General features: G+C 41.1%; 29 non-coding genes across 29 annotated transcripts; all 29 read right to left on the minus strand.

The window, feature by feature from the left end:
- Positions 1-4,500: 4,500 nt before the first annotated feature.
- On the minus strand, positions 4,501-4,619 carry LOC141354658 (5S ribosomal RNA). Its single transcript, XR_012361089.1, has one exon. It is a non-coding gene; the product is annotated as a 5S ribosomal RNA (ribosomal RNA).
- Positions 4,620-4,760: 141 nt separating this feature from the next.
- On the minus strand, positions 4,761-4,879 carry LOC141354659 (5S ribosomal RNA). Its single transcript, XR_012361090.1, has one exon. It is a non-coding gene; the product is annotated as a 5S ribosomal RNA (ribosomal RNA).
- A 141-nt stretch (positions 4,880-5,020) lies between these two features.
- On the minus strand, positions 5,021-5,139 carry LOC141354661 (5S ribosomal RNA). The gene has a single exon (XR_012361092.1). It is a non-coding gene; the product is annotated as a 5S ribosomal RNA (ribosomal RNA).
- Positions 5,140-5,268: 129 nt separating this feature from the next.
- LOC141354662 (5S ribosomal RNA) lies at positions 5,269-5,387 on the minus strand. The gene has a single exon (XR_012361093.1). It is a non-coding gene; the product is annotated as a 5S ribosomal RNA (ribosomal RNA).
- A 141-nt stretch (positions 5,388-5,528) lies between these two features.
- On the minus strand, positions 5,529-5,647 carry LOC141354663 (5S ribosomal RNA). The gene has a single exon (XR_012361094.1). It is a non-coding gene; the product is annotated as a 5S ribosomal RNA (ribosomal RNA).
- A 141-nt stretch (positions 5,648-5,788) lies between these two features.
- Positions 5,789-5,907, minus strand: LOC141354664 (5S ribosomal RNA). The gene has a single exon (XR_012361095.1). It is a non-coding gene; the product is annotated as a 5S ribosomal RNA (ribosomal RNA).
- A 141-nt stretch (positions 5,908-6,048) lies between these two features.
- LOC141354665 (5S ribosomal RNA) lies at positions 6,049-6,167 on the minus strand. Its single transcript, XR_012361096.1, has one exon. It is a non-coding gene; the product is annotated as a 5S ribosomal RNA (ribosomal RNA).
- A 141-nt stretch (positions 6,168-6,308) lies between these two features.
- LOC141354666 (5S ribosomal RNA) lies at positions 6,309-6,427 on the minus strand. The gene has a single exon (XR_012361097.1). It is a non-coding gene; the product is annotated as a 5S ribosomal RNA (ribosomal RNA).
- A 140-nt stretch (positions 6,428-6,567) lies between these two features.
- LOC141354667 (5S ribosomal RNA) lies at positions 6,568-6,686 on the minus strand. The gene has a single exon (XR_012361098.1). It is a non-coding gene; the product is annotated as a 5S ribosomal RNA (ribosomal RNA).
- Positions 6,687-6,815: 129 nt separating this feature from the next.
- Positions 6,816-6,934, minus strand: LOC141354668 (5S ribosomal RNA). Its single transcript, XR_012361099.1, has one exon. It is a non-coding gene; the product is annotated as a 5S ribosomal RNA (ribosomal RNA).
- A 141-nt stretch (positions 6,935-7,075) lies between these two features.
- LOC141354669 (5S ribosomal RNA) lies at positions 7,076-7,194 on the minus strand. The gene has a single exon (XR_012361100.1). It is a non-coding gene; the product is annotated as a 5S ribosomal RNA (ribosomal RNA).
- A 153-nt stretch (positions 7,195-7,347) lies between these two features.
- Positions 7,348-7,466, minus strand: LOC129416336 (5S ribosomal RNA). The gene has a single exon (XR_008635270.2). It is a non-coding gene; the product is annotated as a 5S ribosomal RNA (ribosomal RNA).
- A 141-nt stretch (positions 7,467-7,607) lies between these two features.
- LOC141354671 (5S ribosomal RNA) lies at positions 7,608-7,726 on the minus strand. Its single transcript, XR_012361102.1, has one exon. It is a non-coding gene; the product is annotated as a 5S ribosomal RNA (ribosomal RNA).
- Positions 7,727-7,867: 141 nt separating this feature from the next.
- Positions 7,868-7,986, minus strand: LOC141354672 (5S ribosomal RNA). Its single transcript, XR_012361103.1, has one exon. It is a non-coding gene; the product is annotated as a 5S ribosomal RNA (ribosomal RNA).
- A 140-nt stretch (positions 7,987-8,126) lies between these two features.
- On the minus strand, positions 8,127-8,245 carry LOC141354673 (5S ribosomal RNA). Its single transcript, XR_012361104.1, has one exon. It is a non-coding gene; the product is annotated as a 5S ribosomal RNA (ribosomal RNA).
- A 129-nt stretch (positions 8,246-8,374) lies between these two features.
- On the minus strand, positions 8,375-8,493 carry LOC141357559 (5S ribosomal RNA). The gene has a single exon (XR_012364046.1). It is a non-coding gene; the product is annotated as a 5S ribosomal RNA (ribosomal RNA).
- Positions 8,494-8,634: 141 nt separating this feature from the next.
- LOC141354674 (5S ribosomal RNA) lies at positions 8,635-8,753 on the minus strand. Its single transcript, XR_012361105.1, has one exon. It is a non-coding gene; the product is annotated as a 5S ribosomal RNA (ribosomal RNA).
- Positions 8,754-8,894: 141 nt separating this feature from the next.
- On the minus strand, positions 8,895-9,013 carry LOC141354675 (5S ribosomal RNA). Its single transcript, XR_012361106.1, has one exon. It is a non-coding gene; the product is annotated as a 5S ribosomal RNA (ribosomal RNA).
- Positions 9,014-9,143: 130 nt separating this feature from the next.
- Positions 9,144-9,262, minus strand: LOC141357747 (5S ribosomal RNA). Its single transcript, XR_012364234.1, has one exon. It is a non-coding gene; the product is annotated as a 5S ribosomal RNA (ribosomal RNA).
- Positions 9,263-9,403: 141 nt separating this feature from the next.
- On the minus strand, positions 9,404-9,522 carry LOC141354676 (5S ribosomal RNA). The gene has a single exon (XR_012361107.1). It is a non-coding gene; the product is annotated as a 5S ribosomal RNA (ribosomal RNA).
- A 130-nt stretch (positions 9,523-9,652) lies between these two features.
- LOC141354677 (5S ribosomal RNA) lies at positions 9,653-9,771 on the minus strand. The gene has a single exon (XR_012361108.1). It is a non-coding gene; the product is annotated as a 5S ribosomal RNA (ribosomal RNA).
- Positions 9,772-9,912: 141 nt separating this feature from the next.
- LOC141354678 (5S ribosomal RNA) lies at positions 9,913-10,031 on the minus strand. The gene has a single exon (XR_012361109.1). It is a non-coding gene; the product is annotated as a 5S ribosomal RNA (ribosomal RNA).
- Positions 10,032-10,172: 141 nt separating this feature from the next.
- On the minus strand, positions 10,173-10,291 carry LOC141354679 (5S ribosomal RNA). The gene has a single exon (XR_012361110.1). It is a non-coding gene; the product is annotated as a 5S ribosomal RNA (ribosomal RNA).
- A 5,477-nt stretch (positions 10,292-15,768) lies between these two features.
- LOC141357560 (5S ribosomal RNA) lies at positions 15,769-15,887 on the minus strand. Its single transcript, XR_012364047.1, has one exon. It is a non-coding gene; the product is annotated as a 5S ribosomal RNA (ribosomal RNA).
- Positions 15,888-16,028: 141 nt separating this feature from the next.
- LOC141358204 (5S ribosomal RNA) lies at positions 16,029-16,147 on the minus strand. The gene has a single exon (XR_012364693.1). It is a non-coding gene; the product is annotated as a 5S ribosomal RNA (ribosomal RNA).
- A 129-nt stretch (positions 16,148-16,276) lies between these two features.
- Positions 16,277-16,395, minus strand: LOC141354680 (5S ribosomal RNA). Its single transcript, XR_012361111.1, has one exon. It is a non-coding gene; the product is annotated as a 5S ribosomal RNA (ribosomal RNA).
- A 132-nt stretch (positions 16,396-16,527) lies between these two features.
- Positions 16,528-16,646, minus strand: LOC129416322 (5S ribosomal RNA). The gene has a single exon (XR_008635266.2). It is a non-coding gene; the product is annotated as a 5S ribosomal RNA (ribosomal RNA).
- A 141-nt stretch (positions 16,647-16,787) lies between these two features.
- On the minus strand, positions 16,788-16,906 carry LOC129455747 (5S ribosomal RNA). The gene has a single exon (XR_008648486.1). It is a non-coding gene; the product is annotated as a 5S ribosomal RNA (ribosomal RNA).
- A 129-nt stretch (positions 16,907-17,035) lies between these two features.
- Positions 17,036-17,154, minus strand: LOC141354682 (5S ribosomal RNA). The gene has a single exon (XR_012361113.1). It is a non-coding gene; the product is annotated as a 5S ribosomal RNA (ribosomal RNA).
- Between the last annotated feature and the right edge of the window lie 27 nt (positions 17,155-17,181).

The raw sequence follows: 17,181 nt of genomic DNA on the forward strand, positions 1-17,181 counted from the left end.
CCATGCCATCGGCGAACGCTTACAGAAAGGATGCATTTCTGGAAAAAAATTATATGAATAAATAATTAAATAATTAATTAAATAAAGAATTAAATGCTTACAGCACCTGGTATTCCCAGGCGTTCTCTCCTCCAAGTCCCTATGCCGACCAATCATTGAGCGCCGTTGAGCAAGTTGAGCTGCTCAACCAACCAATCACTGAGCTCTGTTGAGCAGGCCGCTTCCTCAACCCACCAATCAGATGGCGCCGTTGCTTTGAATATTAAGTGCATCACGCGAGTGACAAACGTAAATAACACTACTATCATCGTTTGATTGAGATCGCAAACAAGAGGTAAGTCGAGTATATTTACCAGTATATTCATATAAATGCTTTCTAACCGTTTTTCGTATGGATTCGCGTGGATTTACGTGCAGTAATTACAAAGTTATTAAAGTTTTAAAAGCTTTAATAGAGAAAATATAATCGCCCATCTAAGTTAAATGCTAACGTGTATCGTAAACTGCAGTTCTTCGAGTCTTTGTAATATTTTACTCAAATTAAATACTTTGGAAATACCCAAACACAATCAGGGCTGGACATTAAGACTAACCTACTATCCAAATACAGGTAGATTTTACTTATTGCTAGTAATACTAATGCCAGTTTTTCCTGTTGGAATTGACTGACTACATACTGTACAATATGATAATCCATTAACAGTCAATAACATGTTAAAACACTGAAAACACAAGGCAAGCAAAAATAAAGTCTACAATTATAAAACCATTACCTTTTGTACTTTCAGCTAATCATATGAAATATCACATTAAAAAGTAAATCTGATAACATCAATAAAATACCTTTTTAGTTTTACTTTAAGTAATAGTATTAGCAGTACTGTTACTTGTGTACATGTTTTGCATCTCCTGGTTTTCCAGTGTTTAGTCCCCTGTACAGTTTGAAAAGAAGAAACCAATCTGAATATGTTTCTGTTTTATTACAACAAATAGAAATCATGGATGTGGAGGGACACAAGTGCGTGACAAGAGTTTCTCTGTGAAGTCCAACCTGACTCGGCACATGCAGCTTCATCTTCCAAAGGAACATGTGTGTGAAGTGTGTGGGCAAAGCTTCTCAGTGAAAAAGCATCTGAGCAGCCACCAAAAACAACACCTGTACCCATGCGTCCGTCTGTACAGGCAGGGAGAGGCCAAGCTGCAGTGTATGGATGGATCTGCATCGTCTCAGAAGAGCATCCTGTCCTTTGTCAAAGCTGTTGGTACTTACACCCTTCCTTGTGCCCGTGTGCTGAGGCGTGCGCACATGATCATGGAGATGGAGAAGATGTCTGGAGAAATCCTCTGCATTGATGGCACAAAAAAGGTATGTGTATTGTATAAATTCATGAAGTTCAGCAGACTTAATATTTGTTTAGTCACTTTAAAATGACTTGAGCAAACCTATTGTTTTGAATAAGGGACTTTGGCCTCACTGTTCAGCGTTCAAATGTGATGGATACAAAATGTACATGCATTGTAATTCATATCAATTATATTGGGCAGACAGGTTATTGATAGAAACTATCAAATGAATGTTCTGCTTTGTGTTTTCCAGGTCCTTAAGAAGATATATGGTGATGGCCAGGGCACCATGCAGTATATCACCAGTGTGCTGAACGAGTGGGGCCAGTTCTTGACCACAGTGGTGGTGGCAGCTGAGTCTGAGGGGTGCTACAGACGTATGGCCAAAGGTCTGATGGCCCTCTTTGAATGAGCTAGGGCTCCTGCACCAGCTGTCATATATGCAGATAACAACTGTTGTCGGTAGGTAATAACACATACATATACCCTGATAATATTTGTCAAAAAAAAAAAACAAAGAACACATGCTGAAAATTTTTATTGTGACAGTGCTTCATCCTTCCTGGAGAATCTGTTCAGGGACTGGGCACAGAAGGGCACTGTGATCCGACTGGACATCCGACACTGGCTGCACGCTGGGATGCTGTTGTCATCAAACAGAGCCATGCCAACTATGGGGTGTTTATGAGTGCCCTTGCAAGTGCAGTGCTGGCCTACAACAAGAATGATATGATGCTCCTTAACTGCCCAATCTGAATGCCAAGGCTAACTACAGGGCAACCGTAATGCCAAAGGTGAAACCCCACCAACGAGTGCTGTCAGAAGAACCAATGCCAGCAGCTCCTACTCTGTCAGAATCCCTTCCAGCTCCAGATCGACCTCAGGTTCAGTACCAGAGCCTATGTCATGCAGCTGGAAAAAGGCATGATCAGAAGCGGAGGTAAGCTGTAAAACCATTAGCAACCAAACGTATAAACATAAACATAGAATGAGACAAAGTTTGAGATCAGTTTGTTGTTTTTATGTGAGCTTTCATGCATATTACACATTGGAACGTTCTTGTTCACGGTCAGGGACTATTTTTTCTAGCGGAAGAAATGCTTTTACTGATATAACTTCATTAAAGTTGCACTAACACATTTTTTAACTTTAATATTGTGTGGTAACTTTTTTATAAAAGCAATAAGGTACTTGAGGCAAGTGCTGTGTCGTGAATAAGTGACACGAAGCGGAGTGCCTGCAACCCCTTCAGCCGTTACTTATTCACGATACAGCACAGCCTCTCATACCTTATTGCTTACATGTGAACATAACTGAATTCATCAGCTGAATGGTTTAAACTTAAACACAACAAACCATGTAAATTGATAGTCATACCCATTATTTCTTATGAATTAAACTCATCATCGCATGTATGATTTATTTTTGCAGGATAGATGTGGAAGAGTTTGTGAACCGGCCCATTCAACCTAAACCCCCTGTGGCCACGTACATCCCATCCAGAGCGTCAAAAGCACCTGTCCTTGTAGTGGTTCCTGCATAGCCACAGGGACCATCCATGATGCTCTGTGGGGCATCCAGCAGTCAAGGGTTCATACCTTTCGCACCGCCTCCTGCGCTGACATCCAGACCAATCAAGCCTCATAAATCCCCGAAGCCTTGTGGGGCCTACCAAGTACCCCAGTGTGGTGGGCAGGTACACGCCGTCCAAAGACAAGGCTGCTGAAAGTAGCCGAAAAATATTTACGTATTGCCCAGCAACTAGAAAGTCCACCACTTCAGGTTTTGAAGGTGTTGTGTTCAACAGTTTCGAACACTTCAAAAGTGTAGTAGATGAAGAACTAAAAATGAAGACAAATAACAATTAGAGGGCCAACTACATCCCCCAAATCACAATAGCAGATTTCTGGGGTATGGCTTGTACCTGGTTCAGACCTGGATCAGACCTAGTTTACTTCATCCCCTTGTATATATTGTACACAGTATTGGGGAAAGTAACTTTCCCCAACACTGATTGTACTTATATTGTATATTGTTCAATGTGTACATGTATAAATCTTAAAAAGAATCCTGTAAATAATAACTTATTAGTACCTATTTAGCTATTTTCTGCTAAATTACTTAATAATTAATGTAAATTCTATTCTGTTTACCTTGTGACCTGTGTTATTGTTATTATTGTTGTGTTGTTTATTTATTTCTATAGATATATATTGTTGAACAAATAAAAAAAAGAATGTTTCCGAATATATGATTCCTCTCTCTTGTTCTCCATTTGTCCACTTAATAGAGGTAAAGACTGTCACATGAAACTGTATTGAGTATAGCAGAGGCTGAATTACTTACCAGTATGGTAAAGATTAAGTATTTTTCTAAAATTCCATTAAGGCCATTTTATGTGTACATTTTTCATGCTTTCTAGAGGGCGAATAGGGCATATAGAGTGAATAATATCTCAGATATGAGCAAATTACACTTTATTCAAGTAGCCCTAATATAGCTTCTTAGATTTTTTCAGTGATCTTGCAAACATTGTAACTAAAAGTCTCAAGTTTATTTGTAAAGTGCATCCATTCATACATCAAATAGATATGAGCAAAAACATTTGTTACATTGCTTGTTTTTTTATTGTTTTCATTAAAGCATGATGTATGTTACATTAAGTGACAGACATCATATTATACTTAATAAAACATTGAAGTCAAAGATTCTAGTCTTCATGGTCTTACTCACAAAAACATAAAAAGAACAGTAAATTTAGAATTGATGTTCTGAAGTGAGAAAACATTGACCTCTATTTGGCCCCACCAATATCTAACACATCTCCTCCCTCCACCGTCCTACTGATCTGTTTACCTGGCTTTTTCCAAGGTGATCGGGACCCAGGATAGGGACTTGGAGGGGTCATGAGCCATTCCCAGGCGGTCTCCCATCCAAGTACTAACCAGGCCCGACCCTGCTTGGCTTCCGAGATCAGACGAGAGCGGGCGTGCTCAGGGTGGTGTGGCCGTAAGCGAGCGCTGACTCGATTCGAGAGCCACTTCAAGACTAATGTGGCAACGCCATGCCATCGGCGAACGCTTACAGAAAGGATGCATTTCTGGAAAAAAATTATATGAATAAATAATTAAATAATTAATTAAATAAAGAATTAAATGCTTACAGCACCTGGTATTCCCAGGCGGTCTCCCATCCAAGTACTAACCAGGCCCGACCCTGCTTGGCTTCCGAGATCAGACGAGAGCGGGCGTGCTCAGGGTGGTGTGGCCGTAAGCGAGCGCTGACTCGATTCGAGAGCCACTTCAAGACTAATGTGGCAACGCCATGCCATCGGCGAACGCTTACAGAAAGGATGCATTTCTGGAAAAAAATTATATGAATAAATAATTAAATAATTAATTAAATAAAGAATTAAATGCTTACAGCACCTGGTATTCCCAGGCGGTCTCCCATCCAAGTACTAACCAGGCCCGACCCTGCTTGGCTTCCGAGATCAGACGAGAGCGGGCGTGCTCAGGGTGGTGTGGCCGTAAGCGAGCGCTGACTCGATTCGAGAGCCACTTCAAGACTAATGTGGCAACGCCATGCCATCGGCGAACGCTTACAGAAAGGATGCATTTCTGGAAAAAAATTATATGAATAAATAATTAAATAATTAATTAAATAAAGAATTAAATGCTTACAGCACCTGGTATTCCCAGGCGGTCTCCCATCCAAGTACTAACCAGGCCCGACCCTGCTTGGCTTCCGAGATCAGACGAGAGCGGGCGTGCTCAGGGTGGTGTGGCCGTAAGCGAGCGCTGACTCGATTCGAGAGCCACTTCAAGACTAATGTGGCAACGCCATGCCATCGGCGAACGCTTACAGAAAGGATGCATTTCTGGAAAAAAATTATATGAATAAATAATTAAATAATTAATTAAATGCTTACAGCACCTGGTATTCCCAGGCGGTCTCCCATCCAAGTACTAACCAGGCCCGACCCTGCTTGGCTTCCGAGATCAGACGAGAGCGGGCGTGCTCAGGGTGGTGTGGCCGTAAGCGAGCGCTGACTCGATTCGAGAGCCACTTCAAGACTAATGTGGCAACGCCATGCCATCGGCGAACGCTTACAGAAAGGATGCATTTCTGGAAAAAAATTATATGAATAAATAATTAAATAATTAATTAAATAAAGAATTAAATGCTTACAGCACCTGGTATTCCCAGGCGGTCTCCCATCCAAGTACTAACCAGGCCCGACCCTGCTTGGCTTCCGAGATCAGACGAGAGCGGGCGTGCTCAGGGTGGTGTGGCCGTAAGCGAGCGCTGACTCGATTCGAGAGCCACTTCAAGACTAATGTGGCAACGCCATGCCATCGGCGAACGCTTACAGAAAGGATGCATTTCTGGAAAAAAATTATATGAATAAATAATTAAATAATTAATTAAATAAAGAATTAAATGCTTACAGCACCTGGTATTCCCAGGCGGTCTCCCATCCAAGTACTAACCAGGCCCGACCCTGCTTGGCTTCCGAGATCAGACGAGAGCGGGCGTGCTCAGGGTGGTGTGGCCGTAAGCGAGCGCTGACTCGATTCGAGAGCCACTTCAAGACTAATGTGGCAACGCCATGCCATCGGCGAACGCTTACAGAAAGGATGCATTTCTGGAAAAAAATTATATGAATAAATAATTAAATAATTAATTAAATAAAGAATTAAATGCTTACAGCACCTGGTATTCCCAGGCGGTCTCCCATCCAAGTACTAACCAGGCCCGACCCTGCTTGGCTTCCGAGATCAGACGAGAGCGGGCGTGCTCAGGGTGGTGTGGCCGTAAGCGAGCGCTGACTCGATTCGAGAGCCACTTCAAGACTAATGTGGCAACGCCATGCCATCGGCGAACGCTTACAGAAAGGATGCATTTCTGGAAAAAAATTATATGAATAAATAATTAAATAATTAATTAAATAAAGAATTAAATGCTTACAGCACCTGGTATTCCCAGGCGGTCTCCCATCCAAGTACTAACCAGGCCCGACCCTGCTTGGCTTCCGAGATCAGACGAGAGCGGGCGTGCTCAGGGTGGTGTGGCCGTAAGCGAGCGCTGACTCGATTCGAGAGCCACTTCAAGACTAATGTGGCAACGCCATGCCATCGGCGAACGCTTACAGAAAGGATGCATTTCTGGAAAAAATTATATGAATAAATAATTAAATAATTAATTAAATAAAGAATTAAATGCTTACAGCACCTGGTATTCCCAGGCGGTCTCCCATCCAAGTACTAACCAGGCCCGACCCTGCTTGGCTTCCGAGATCAGACGAGAGCGGGCGTGCTCAGGGTGGTGTGGCCGTAAGCGAGCGCTGACTCGATTCGAGAGCCACTTCAAGACTAATGTGGCAACGCCATGCCATCGGCGAACGCTTACAGAAAGGATGCATTTCTGGAAAAAAATTATATGAATAAATAATTAAATAATTAATTAAATGCTTACAGCACCTGGTATTCCCAGGCGGTCTCCCATCCAAGTACTAACCAGGCCCGACCCTGCTTGGCTTCCGAGATCAGACGAGAGCGGGCGTGCTCAGGGTGGTGTGGCCGTAAGCGAGCACTGACTCGATTCGAGAGCCACTTCAAGACTAATGTGGCAACGCCATGCCATCGGCGAACGCTTACAGAAAGGATGCATTTCTGGGAAAAAATTATATGAATAAATAATTAAATAATTAATTAAATAAAGAATTAAATGCTTACAGCACCTGGTATTCCCAGGCGGTCTCCCATCCAAGTACTAACCAGGCCCGACCCTGCTTGGCTTCCGAGATCAGACGAGAGCGGGCGTGCTCAGGGTGGTGTGGCCGTAAGCGAGCGCTGACTCGATTCGAGAGCCACTTCAAGACTAATGTGGCAACGCCATGCCATCGGCGAACGCTTACAGAAAGGATGCATTTCTGGAAAAAAATTATATGAATAAATAATTAAATAATTAATTAAATAAAGAATTAAATAAAGAACTAAATGCTTACAGCACCTGGTATTCCCAGGCGGTCTCCCATCCAAGTACTAACCAGGCCCGACCCTGCTTGGCTTCCGAGATCAGACGAGAGCGGGCGTGCTCAGGGTGGTGTGGCCGTAAGCGAGCGCTGACTCGATTCGAGAGCCACTTCAAGACTAATGTGGCAACGCCATGCCATCGGCGAACGCTTACAGAAAGGATGCATTTCTGGAAAAAAATTATATGAATAAATAATTAAATAATTAATTAAATAAAGAATTAAATGCTTACAGCACCTGGTATTCCCAGGCGGTCTCCCATCCAAGTACTAACCAGGCCCGACCCTGCTTGGCTTCCGAGATCAGACGAGAGCGGGCGTGCTCAGGGTGGTGTGGCCGTAAGCGAGCGCTGACTCGATTCGAGAGCCACTTCAAGACTAATGTGGCAACGCCATGCCATCGGCGAACGCTTACAGAAAGGATGCATTTCTGGAAAAAAATTATATGAATAAATAATTAAATAATTAATTAAATAAAGAATTAAATGCTTACAGCACCTGGTATTCCCAGGCGGTCTCCCATCCAAGTACTAACCAGGCCCGACCCTGCTTGGCTTCCGAGATCAGACGAGAGCGGGCGTGCTCAGGGTGGTGTGGCCGTAAGCGAGCGCTGACTCGATTCGAGAGCCTCTTCAAGACTAATGTGGCAACGCCATGCCATCGGCGAACGCTTACAGAAAGGATGCATTTCTGGAAAAAATTATATGAATAAATAATTAAATAATTAATTAAATAAAGAATTAAATGCTTACAGCACCTGGTATTCCCAGGCGGTCTCCCATCCAAGTACTAACCAGGCCCGACCCTGCTTGGCTTCCGAGATCAGACGAGAGCGGGCGTGCTCAGGGTGGTGTGGCCGTAAGCGAGCGCTGACTCGATTCGAGAGCCACTTCAAGACTAATGTGGCAACGCCATGCCATCGGCGAACGCTTACAGAAAGGATGCATTTCTGGAAAAAAATTATATGAATAAATAATTAAATAATTTATTAAATGCTTACAGCACCTGGTATTCCCAGGCGGTCTCCCATCCAAGTACTAAACAGGCCCGACCCTGCTTGGCTTCCGAGATCAGACGAGAGCGGGCGTGCTCAGGGTGGTGTGGCCGTAAGCGAGCGCTGACTCGATTCGAGAGCCACTTCAAGACTAATGTGGCAACGCCATGCCATCGGCGAACGCTTACAGAAAGGATGCATTTCTGGAAAAAAATTATATGAATAAATAATTAAATAATTAATTAAATAAAGAATTAAATGCTTACAGCACCTGGTATTCCCAGGCGGTCTCCCATCCAAGTACTAACCAGGCCCGACCCTGCTTGGCTTCCGAGATCAGACGAGAGCGGGCGTGCTCAGGGTGGTGTGGCCGTAAGCGAGCGCTGACTCGATTCGAGAGCCACTTCAAGACTAATGTGGCAACGCCATGCCATCGGCGAACGCTTACAGAAAGGATGCATTTCTGGAAAAAAATTATATGAATAAATAATTAAATAATTAATTAAATAAAGAATTAAATGCTTACAGCACCTGGTATTCCCAGGCGGTCTCCCATCCAAGTACTAACCAGGCCCGACCCTGCTTGGCTTCCGAGATCAGACGAGAGCGGGCGTGCTCAGGGTGGTGTGGCCGTAAGCGAGCGCTGACTCGATTCGAGAGCCACTTCAAGACTAATGTGGCAACGCCATGCCATCGGCGAACGCTTACAGAAAGGATGCATTTCTGGAAAAAAAATTATATGAATAAATAATTAAATAATTTATTAAATGCTTACAGCACCTGGTATTCCCAGGCGGTCTCCCATCCAAGTACTAACCAGGCCCGACCCTGCTTGGCTTCCGAGATCAGACGAGAGCGGGCGTGCTCAGGGTGGTGTGGCCGTAAGAGAGCGCTGACTCGATTCGAGAGCCACTTCAAGACTAATGTGGCAACGCCATGCCATCGGCGAACGCTTACAGAAAGGATGCATTTCTGGAAAAAAATTATATGAATAAATAATTAAATAATTAATTAAATAAAGAATTGAATGCTTACAGCACCTGGTATTCCCAGGCGGTCTCCCATCCAAGTACTAACCAGGCCCGACCCTGCTTGGCTTCCGAGATCAGACGAGAGCGGGCGTGCTCAGGGTGGTGTGGCCGTAAGCGAGTGCTGACTCGATTCGAGAGCCACTTCAAGACTAATGTGGCAACGCCATGCCATCGGCGAACGCTTACAGAAAGGATGCATTTCTGGGAAAAAAATTATATGAATAAATAATTAAATAATTAATTAAATGCTTACAGCACCTGGTATTCCCAGGCGGTCTCCCATCCAAGTACTAACCAGGCCCGACCCTGCTTGGCTTCCGAGATCAGACGAGAGCGGGCGTGCTCAGGGTGGTGTGGCCGTAAGCGAGCGCTGACTCGATTCGAGAGCCACTTCAAGACTAATGTGGCAACGCCATGCCATCGGCGAACGCTTACAGAAAGGATGCATTTCTGGAAAAAAATTATATGAATAAATAATTAAATAATTAATTAAATAAAGAATTAAATGCTTACAGCACCTGGTATTCCCAGGCGGTCTCCCATCCAAGTACTAACCAGGCCCGACCCTGCTTGGCTTCCGAGATCAGACGAGAGCGGGCGTGCTCAGGGTGGTGTGGCCGTAAGCGAGCGCTGACTCGATTCGAGAGCCACTTCAAGACTAATGTGGCAACGCCATGCCATCGGCGAACGCTTACAGAAAGGATGCATTTCTGGAAAAAAATTATATGAATAAATAATTAAATAATTAATTAAATAAAGAATTAAATGCTTACAGCACCTGGTATTCCCAGGCGGTCTCCCATCCAAGTACTAACCAGGCCCGACCCTGCTTGGCTTCCGAGATCAGACGAGAGCGGGCGTGCTCAGGGTGGTGTGGCCGTAAGCGAGCGCTGACTCGATTCGAGAGCCTCTTCAAGACTAATGTGGCAACGCCATGCCATCGGCGAACGCTTACAGAAAGGATGCATTTCTGGAAAAAATTATATGAATAAATAATTAAATAATTAATTAAATAAAGAATTAAATGCTTACAGCACCTGGTATTCCCAGGCGGTCTCCCATCCAAGTACTAACCAGGCCCGACCCTGCTTGGCTTCCGAGATCAGACGAGAGCGGGCGTGCTTTTTTTTTTTTTTTTTTTACAAAATTTTATTTCAAACAAATCTCTGCTTACAACACAAAATATTCACATTATCATTTTAAATACTTAACATAGGAGTAAAAATGAAAAATGAAAGACATTGTAACTTGTTTTTACAATTGCAATTCCAGACAATTCAGTGTATTTTTTACAAAGGGATTATTCTTCAATATTAACTTATCAAATACTTCCAATTTACCTTCATTATCGAAATACACCTCCAGCTTCTTTACATATTCTTCCAATTTTCTTTTATAATTAACCCACAGGTCAATTTTCTTTCCTCTTTCTCTTACTAAGTTTCTTCTACACCATATTGTATACCTTGCCACACTTAAAAAAATATTTATCACATTTCTCATTTCACATTCTATGTTGACACCAAATAAAAACACACAGTTCCATCTTTGCTCATTCTCAATGTCAATACTTTTCTCACCCATCAATACTTTTACCACATTTTTTATCTTTAACCTAAACGTCTGAAGTTCTGTACATGATATGAACATATGCAGAATCCCCTCATCTTTGACTAAACAAACTTTACATAGGGGACTTTGTACCATCCCAATTTTATACAACTTTAATTCTGAGAATACAATGTTATGCCTTATACAAAAGTCCAAGTTTTCCATCCTTGCATCCATATACCATTTTCTCAAATTTTTCCATAAGATGTTCTTGTCAATATCATTGAAAACTTTTTCCCAGAACTGTGAAGCTATAGGCTCCTTAAAAGCCTCCTTTCTAAAAAGGACATAAAAATCCTTAACATTACATTGATTAAAAAGGGCGTCCTCTCCCTTTTCTTTTAGAAATATCTTAAAGTTTTCTTCATTATTCCCTTTTATCTCTTGTTGCTCAATCCAGTGTTTTGGAATTGCTTCTTTTACCTGATTATATTGTTTTTCTATGATTTTCACATTAACGGTATCTTCAACTTCTTCTATTTCATCTATAATGGCGTGCAAGGGTAGAAATCCTTTTTTTACTTCATATAAAACATCTCTAATTCTCTTGAAACCAGCATTAATCCATTGTTTAAAATACAGTTCTTTATCCATGAATAATATATTCTCATTTAAAAACAGTGGTTGATTTAAGAATTCCTCTCTTTTCCCCGGCTTTACACATAAGTGTTTTTTAAAGTCCCTCCATGCTTCTAGAACTTCCACATAGAATTCTGGTATTCCAGTTATCATAGTTTGCTTCAATTTCATCCACAAAATATCTGAACCTATTCCCATATTTCCACACTTGTTTAAAAATATCCTCATTATCTTTTTCCATTCTTCCTGATTTTCATCATTTAAAAACCTTTTAACTGTTTTGATTCTAAAACTCTTTTTCTTTAAATCCGGATCTTGTAAACCTAATCCACCCTCTTCCACCGGCCCTATTATTGTTTCATATGCAATTTTTGAAGGTTTAGAATCCCATAAAAAATTTAAAACTGCTGCTTTTATTCTTTTTGTTGTGTTTGTTGGTAATGGTGTAACCCCCAACACATACCACATTTTAGCCAACATAAGTGCATTTAAAACTAATACTTTTCCTCTTAACGTTAGATCTCTTTGTTTCCAAAAATTTAAAACTCTTTCCATATTTCCAACCACTTCTTCCCAGATCAAATCCCTCATATTTTTTTCATTTTTTCCAATTCTTACCCCTAAAATTTTCAAGCTTTCTTCATTATTAAATGGGTAGAAACTTTCAATTTTTTCTCCCTCCCCTATTTGCATATAAGCTGTTTTCTGTATATTTATTTTTGCCCCTGAACCTTTACAATATTTTTCTAAAATTTCCATTGCTTTCCGGACACTTTTAATATCTCTCACTATTAATGTGGTGTCATCTGCATATTGGTATATTTTTTGTAGTTCTTCATTTTCTTCTAAATCTATCCCCTTAATTTCCTTTTCTTCTCTTATTGCCAGCCCGAGCGTTTCAGCCACAAGACTATACAATTGAGCTGACAATGGACATCCTTGTCTAATGGATCTAGTTATAATAAAGGCCTCAGTTAAAAACCCATTACACTTTATTTGACTTTTGGCTCCACTATATAGAATTTTCAACCATTTTATAAAGTTCTCTCCAAACTCAAACTTTTCTAAAATCCCAAATAAAAACTCATGCTCTACTCTATCAAATGCTTTTTCAAGATCGAGACTTATAACATACCCACTTTTCTTTTTAGCCATCATATAACTCATCACATCCCTTATGTTGCAAACAGTATCTGTAATGTCCTTTCCTTGTATCGCATATGCCTGATTTGTTTCTATTATATTAGGTAAAATTTTCTTCAATCTATTGGCTAAAATCTTCGCTATAAGTTTAAAATCTGTATTTAACATAGTTAATGGTCTATAATTTTGTAAATCATGTTTATCTCCCTTTTTCTTATAAATCAATTTAACAATCCCTATTCCCATAAAATTACTTGTTTCCTTTTTTTTAAAAATCTCATCAAACACTTCTTTCAAGATCGGTACCAGCACTTCCTTAAATGTTTTGTAGAATTCGCCAGGCAATCCGTCTCTTCCTGGACTTTTACAATTCTTCAACTGCATTATAGCTTCTTCTATTTCTTCCTCTTTAATATGTTCGTCACTTAATTTTTTATCATCTGTGTCCAACTTCTTCTTAATTTTTTCTATTAAAAATTCTTTTTCATTTTCTCCTATTCCTTCTCTACTAAACAACTTCTTATAAAATTCCATTATTTCCCTTAAAATTCCTCCTGTTTCTTTAACCATTTCCCCATTCCTCCCTTTTAATTCTTTGATCAAACTAGCCCTCTGTCTATTTTTCTCCAGATTAAAGAAAAACTTTGTGCACTTTTCCCCCTCTACCATATATTTAGCTTTACTTCGTATCATTGCCCCTTTAAATTTTTTCTCCTCTATTTCTCTTAGTTTTTCTTCTAATATGAATGTTTTTTGGATGTTTTCTCCTCCTTCATTTACAATCTGTTTTAATTCATTTCTTATTTCTTTCTCCTTAGCATTTTTTGCCCTTTGCACTAATTTACTCAAGTCTCTAGCATATTTCCCTATTCTGTATTTAACATTATCCCACCATATTCTCTTATCTTCTTTGTACATTGAAGTTTTTTGTTCCTCTTTTATCAATTCCTTAATTCTTTTCTTAAAACCCACCTCCTTTAAAAGTTCTGTATTTAAAATCCACAAGCCTGGCCCCCTCTTCACTCCACTTAGATCCATATGTCCCCATAAAACTTTATGATCACTAAGAGACGTTTCTTTATAATAAATATTATCAACTACTTTCATAAAGTCCCTGTTACAAATCATAAAATCTATTCTGCTTCTACAAATAAAATTTTTAACTATTTGTTCTCGTGAGAATTCTTTGATACCTTCATTCCTTTCTCTCCAAACATCCACTAGGTCATTTTCTTCCATCAAACTTTTAAGCTCTTTTCTTCCTCTATCCGATTTGAAAATCATCCCTTCTGCCATATCCATTTTGCCAAATACAGTGTTAAAATCCCCCATTATTAAAACCTTTCCCCACTTTTCAATTAATGCCCTTAATGTGTTAAAAAATACTACTTTTTCTTTTTCTACTACAGGTGCATGAACATTACATAAAACAATTCTATCCCCTTCTTCATTAATTTCTATTGCCATACATTTACCTTCACCATCATTATAAACCTCCTTCACATTCTCACACACTCCTTTTTTAATTAATATTGCTACCCCTCTCCCTTTTCTTCCTTCTTTTAGCCTTTTCAATATTTGGGCTTACCCTTATCTGTCTTCTTCTTGTTGTCACCTCTTCCCAGTCTTTTTTAATGTCACTTCTTTCATCTCTGTCCATCTCCTCTTGTATTTTTGATAGTTCTTGTTCGCCTTCTTTACTCTTTAATCCTCCATCCTCATTTTCATTGTCCACATCCTCTTCCACTGTATCTCCCTTTTGTTCTTCCTCCTCCACCAACTCCTCTTCCATTGCTTCTGTATATTCCTCATCGTCTTCATCATTATTTTGGACATCTTTAGTATCTTCCGCCTCTTTTCCTGCTTCATTTTCTTGTTCCCACCAACATTCACATTTCACTAGCACCTTTTTACAATCTGGGCAGCGCACTGCATCACATTCTCTGGCAAAGTGCCCCGTCTCTCCACAGTTATGACATTTAAACTCCGGACAGTCCTTCATTATGTGTCCAGGCCCCATACACAATCTGCAGAGTTTTATCTGACGATCATGTATTACCCTGAAATACTGCTCCCCTTCTGCTGTTTCAAATCGTGTACTGTAAGGGAGTGATGGTACTTCTTTAGGAAACTTTACTTTCACATAACGGGTGCCGTCTGTGATCTGTGTTCCTGGATAATATCTCCTTTTGATTATTGAATTTGGTGTTACTCCCCACGCATATAGCTTACTTGTTATAGTCTCATCAGAAATATAAGCAGGCAGGTGCATGAAGGAAACAATGCATTCCTTTGTTTGTAAGCTTCTTACTTCACACAAAATTTCTTTGATAATAAGACCTTCTTTAAGAATTTCACATACTTTCTCATTTTCCAGTGTCATTTCATATTCCTTGTTTGCTCTTGGTCTCACAGCTAAAATGTTTGTAACTCCAATTTTTTCTTTCAAAGAATTGATGACATCTTCAGCTTTAACTTCTTTCACCTGAGCCGCATTGACAATCAATGTTGCTTCCTTAGAATATTTTTTGTATTCAAATCCATGCATCCTCCTACCTTCATCTTCACCATGTTTGCCATTCTGAAATTCACTTAGTCCATTGTCTGTTCCTTGATCTTTCTCCATATGTTTCTCTTCCTCCATGTTCAAGTCTTTGCCAGGTAGGCCGTCCATTGTGCGGAAAAGCGCCTTTTTTTCAGCTTCTGAGCAAAGCTCAGAGCTGCTGTAACAAATCTTTTTCAACAAAAAGAAATATGCAACAATATTTAACGACAAATAGAAAACTTTTTTTGAAAATAAACAAAATAAAGCAAACTGTTGGGAGAGCCTTTCCCTCCCTACTGTAGCCAAACACTTCCTTGTTGCTCTCTAGCGCTCTCAGGGTGGTGTGGCCGTAAGCGAGCGCTGACTCGATTCGAGAGCCACTTCAAGACTAATGTGGCAACGCCATGCCATCGGCGAACGCTTACAGAAAGGATGCATTTCTGGAAAAAAATTATATGAATAAATAATTAAATAATTTATTAAATGCTTACAGCACCTGGTATTCCCAGGCGGTCTCCCATCCAAGTACTAAACAGGCCCGACCCTGCTTGGCTTCCGAGATCAGACGAGAGCGGGCGTGCTCAGGGTGGTGTGGCCGTAAGCGAGCGCTGACTCGATTCGAGAGCCACTTAAAGACTAATGTGGCAACGCCATGCCATCGGCAAACGCTTACAGAAAGGATGCATTTCTGGAAAAAAATTATATGAATAAATAATTAAATAATTAATTAAATAAAGAATTAAATGCTTACAGCACCTGGTATTCCCAGGCGGTCTCCCATCCAAGTACTAACCAGGCCCGACTCTGCTTGGCTTCCGAGATCAGACGAGAGCGGGCGTGCTCAGGGTGGTGTGGCCGTAAGCGACCGCTGACTCGATTCGAGAGCCACTTCAAGACTAATGTGGCAACGCCATGCCATCGGCGAACGCTTACAGAAAGGATGCATTTCTGGAAAAAAATTATATGAATAAATAATTAAATAATTAATTAAATGCTTACAGCACCTGGTATTCCCAGGCGGTCTCCCATCCAAGTACTAACCAGGCCCGACCCTGCTTGGCTTCCGAGATCAGACGAGAGCGGGCGTGCTCAGGGTGGTGTGGCCGTAAGCGAGCGCTGACTCGATTCGAGAGCCACTTCAAGACTAATGTGGCAACACCATGCCATCGGCGAACGCTTACAGAAAGGATGCATTTCTGGAAAAAAATTATATGAATAAATAATTAATTAATTAAAAATTAAATGCTTACAGCACCTGGTATTCCCAGGCGGTCTCCCATCCAAGTACTAACCAGGCCCGACCCTGCTTGGCTTCCGAGATCAGACGAGAGCGGGCGTGCTCAGGGTGGTGTGGCCGTAAGCGAGCGCTGACTCGATTCGAGAGCCACTTCAAGATTAATGTGGCAACGCCATGCCATCGGCGAACGCTTACAGAAAGGATGCATTTCTGGAAAAAAATTATATGAATAAATAATTAAATAATTAATTAAATAAAGAATTAAATGCTTACAGCACCTGGTATTCCCAGGCGGTCTCCCATCCAAGTACTAACCAGGCCCGACCCTGCTTGGCTTCCGAGATCAGACGAGAGCGGGCGTGCTCAGGGTGGTGTGGCCGTAAGCGAGCGCTGACTCGATTCGAGAGCCACTTCAAGACTAATGTGGCAACGCCATGCCATCGGCGAACGCTTACAGAAAGGATGCATTTCTGGAAAAAAATTATATGAATAAATAATTAAATAATTAATTAAATGCTTACAGCACCTGGTATTCCCAGGCGGTCTCCCATCCAAGTACTAACCAGGCCCGACCCTGCTTGGCTTCCGAGATCAGACGAGAGCGGGCGTGCTCAGGGTGGTGTGGCCGTAAGCGAGCACTGACTCGATTCGAGAGCCACT

Source organism: Misgurnus anguillicaudatus, chromosome 21 (genome assembly GCF_027580225.2).
Source record: "Misgurnus anguillicaudatus chromosome 21, ASM2758022v2, whole genome shotgun sequence".
NCBI lineage: Eukaryota > Metazoa > Chordata > Actinopteri > Cypriniformes > Cobitidae > Misgurnus > Misgurnus anguillicaudatus.